Source organism: Brassica oleracea, chromosome C4, assembly GCF_000695525.1.
Source record: "Brassica oleracea var. oleracea cultivar TO1000 chromosome C4, BOL, whole genome shotgun sequence".
Taxonomy (NCBI): Eukaryota; Viridiplantae; Streptophyta; class Magnoliopsida; order Brassicales; family Brassicaceae; genus Brassica; species Brassica oleracea.
The window spans coordinates 6,586,289-6,590,831 of NC_027751.1; positions in this window are offsets into that span (position 1 = coordinate 6,586,289).

A 4,543-nucleotide genomic window follows, 5' to 3' on the forward strand; every position below is an offset into this window, starting at 1 on the left:
CTACTAAAATGCAATAAAGGACAAAGTTTTCTTTCTTATGAGATAAGAGAACTCATGGGCTAAAGGAATTGAACTTGGGTGATCAAGTTTCAATCTAAAGGTGTTAACTTTCAGCCAATCTATCTACCTTAAACCTAGACACCATCCTAAACAAACTCTATCTTTAGATGAATGTTCATCTACTAAGATAACTCAAGCATCAAATTCTCTTTGGTAGAATGTTATCTAAGTAATCATTAATCTCAAGTCTACTAGCCATCTTAACACCTCTAACAACAAATCTCTTTGGTAAATAATGTTAAAAGCTTAGGAGAGTTGGTTCAAGCATTTCATCAAACACCTTTCAGGCATGAAATGCTTAGAGCTCAACTTTAGAGAGACCAACTCTAGAGTTGCATTAAAAGCACTCTACTAGCAAGGAACAAGAAGGATCTATACTAAAACACCTTAGATCTAGCTTAATCTCCTTTAGTCTCCCTAACCCATGAATCCAAAGATGAATACTCACTACTCTTCATGATGAGCCCAAGAATCAATGATGATTTGGTGCTAATCATGATTAGTGATCCCAATAATCAAACAATCACAAGAGAAAATGATCAAGATAAGATCTTTCACCTAAAAGTTCGTACTCCAATTCCTGAATCTTTTGAGAGCATAGTCGCTGTGGGGTTTTTTGTTTCAGAGAGAAATATGATTTCTGGTCCTATGGTGCGCTTGATCTCTCTCAGTCTTTGAACTGTCTCCGGAATCCCCAACCCTTGACAGTTCCATCCCAATATTTTTAAGGAACGAGAGTTGATGGACTGTGATAGTTCCATCCTCGCCGTGATCGGATCTCCAGGCCGTGGTATCCGCCTCCGCCGTCGTGCTCGTCATCTGCTCGTAACGGAGGAATCACGATGCAACAATGGTAGATTTGAGACTTTTTGCACATCTGGTCCTTATTCTTTTGGCTATTTACGAATTGACCTCAAAACTATCAAACATGCAGAAAGGTCCACCCGAATCAACCCCAAAGTTTCCAATCGTGCGATTTAGCCCAGGCTAATATTGCACAATTTGCAACCTTGGTCCCTGGATTCTTGTTAACATCACAGTGGGCCCAAAACTTCCAAAATGTGCAATTTAACCCTTGAATTTTGCCCCAAACTTCCAAATGAGCATTCCAACCCCTATGATATGCAAATGAGTATGCAAATGCAACACAAAGACCTAAATGCAACCTAAAATGATCATAATAAGCTAAAAGATGAATCTAAAAATTATTAAAATCATGAGATATCACTTTCTCTTGATGAATCTGAGTTGGAAGAGGTCATGTTTGATGGAGCTAATGAAAATGAGGCTGAAGATAATGTTATTGGTCTTTGACTTTCTGTTATGATTTTTATTTTAGTTAAACTATTTGATATTTAAGTAATGGGTTTTATTACTTTGAATTTTTTATATGACTTTGATGTTTAATGATGATTTATTTTATTTTCGTATGATTAAATAGAATGGCTATTTACTTATTTGTATTATAAAATATTATAAACATAATCAAATGAATGCACACGTTAATCAATTATATATATACGTTTTTAAAACGTTTCCAAAGCAAATAAAAACACAGAAACGTTTCGAAACGTTTTGTTTCCGCGTATCCGTTTCCATGCAACCTATCTTATGAGTGTGATATGATTGGAAAACGGAGAAAAAAAAAAGTGGAGAAGAGTGAAAAACAAAATGAGAAAAGCGGAGAAAAGTAGAGTAACGGAAAAGGTAGAAAATATGTCAGAATCGATTTTACTACAAAGGACTCAACACACTTCTAAAATATTTTTGTATATGCGTGTCATGTTTTTACTAGTTTAATTTTAGTAGTTTATTAAATAATTAAATTTTAGACACATAACTATGTTTCCAATCAGGGCTGGCTCAGTTTAAAATTGGGCCATGAACCAAAATATTTTGTTGGAGTTTTATGTATAATATTAAACTTTATGACCTATTTTACAAAATTTTCAAAAATTCAGGGCCCTAAATGCTAAAAGAAATTTGATGAAGAAAAGTGGGACCCTGCGCAAATGCGCCGTTCGCACACCCTCTAAGCCGGTACTGTTTCCAATGGTGAGAGACTCACAACCACTAATGATACTCTTAATGTATGATTTTCGCTCTTTCAATAGTAAGAAGAGTAAATATTAAAAATTAATATTTCATCTGATTAATGAAATATAAGTTAAATATGGGATGAATGTTATTTTCGCTGAAAATTTTTCCCTGTTGAAACAATACAGTCAAAGCCTATGTCCCGCCAAAGTTAGGGTTTCAGCTGCTTCACCTCAAACATTGTAGTGAAAACACACACACTCTTCTTCCTAGAGGAGGTTTGTTTTGTTGTCTTTGATTAGTACCTTAGAAGGACTATTAGTAACATCCATTATTATTGGTTATAGATTTTTTAAAAATCTTTGTTCCTTAAAGCTCATCTTTAAATAGTGTTAAATAGTTTTAATATAGATACTCATTTGTTTTCTTTTTAACTTTGAATATTTTCTTAGTTATAATATTATGTTGCCAATGAACTAATTAACTATATATTTTAGTATCCCCTGAAAGTGAGAGCCATGTTCGAATTACAAACAACGCACGGCTCTCTTTAGTTTTTAGTTTAACTATTTCCTACATGCCCTTTTCTGCCATAATCAATTTTGTTTTGTTGTTTGTGATATTTCAGTTTCGACATGTTGCCATCAAAAGCCATGAGTGCTTAAAATATACATATGTAGTGGCTAGAGCAAATTCATTCCATTCTAATGGAGCATTTAGACGCCAATAAGCTTTCACATTAATGTTTTAATCACTAGTTGGTAGGGTTTGAGTCGATGATAGGATTTCTTTAGTCCCCTTGGTCAGCTCAGTCTTGTGGTCATGTGTAGACATTCTAGGTGGGGTAGATTTGTAAATGTTCTATGTACCATGAGTCGTATATACAAGATAAATGATTATGATCAGGTTTCAGGAATCATGACCTACGTTACGCCAAACAGATAAGGATCATGATCGACACACCCACAGATGATTTGACGTTTGTACCTTTTTAAGAAACCAAACGGTCAATCGTTGTAGAGTTTACGAGTTTCATAAATAAAATAATAATGGGTAGAAACCGGAAGAAAATGGTATCTACAAGCTAAGTCTACAATATAATACGTTAAAGAATTCATTAGTGAATTTTTACCAAAAAAAAGAAAGAAAAGAATTCATTAGTGAGGCATACGACACCAACCATATCTTTCTATCACTATTGTGGTTTTTAAATTAAGAAATAGGGACCCAGTCGATGTAAATCATAGTAATGTTTTTATGTCCACTATAGCTACTTTGTTTTCTTCGACAGTCATCTATAGCTTTCGTAATCGTATCATTGATCCGAAGCTAGTGTGCACTATGTTACACTACAACACATGTGGATCTCTTGGGTTGAATGATAAATACAATCGAAGTTTTATATTAATTAAGTTCGTACTCTTCTTTTGAGTTGAGATCATTTTCGTGGTCCAGTGATATTGTGGCTAGCTATTAACTAACCTATGTAGTTGCAATTAGCGAGATAAACATTTTTGTTGTGAGTTTAGCGATCGCTTCCATCAATCTTAGGATTATAGAATAGAAAACTTCACGTATTGAAGTTTAATAACTCGTTTGTAACAAGAAAATTTGACCTAACACGACAAGAAAAAAGGAAGTTTCCGACAGAAAAATTTCGTCGGGAATTCTCGACGAAACTCCATCATAAATGCAAGTCGTAGAGAATCCGTCTAGAATTCCCTATAAAACATTTCTATCGAAAATTTCTCGACTAAATCCCGAAAAAACTATATTTTAAAACCGCCTTTAAATTGTATATTTGATTTGTAAATGTTCTATATATGTACCATGTGTCATATTTTTGATGGATTTCCGACGAAATATATAATCCATCAAAATCAGATGGGAATCCCCTTTCCCGACGAGATAGGCCCGACGGAACGACTTTGCCGGAAATGACATGTTTTCTTATAATGTAAAAGTCAAAAAGGTTATGTATTAATTAGTGGGATTTAAATCATATATATCCTCGTTGACAAAAAAAAATCATATATATCCTTAACAAATTATGATTGTCATGAATTGTGATTGTTAAAGTTGTAAGTGTAATAGTGAGAAATTCGTGAGAAAATAGATATCTCAAATAGTAGATAATCTCATCCAAAATATCATAAATGAGCATTTGTCCAGTTTTGTTATGAACTGATATGATCTGCATGACACAGTTTTATTTAGATCCAGTTTTCATAATATTCTCGAATTTTATTTATTTATTCAAACTAATTTTAATTTTATTAAATTGATGTTTTGTTCTTTGGGTTTCAAAGTTCAAACATTACGACATATAGTTTGGAAAACTTTTCTTCTTAGTCTTGCATATATTTACAAAACGAAAAAACCTCGAGTTGGAGTGTCTTATAAATCTATGTGTGGAAAACACTATGGAGGAGTGAAACACTGGCAC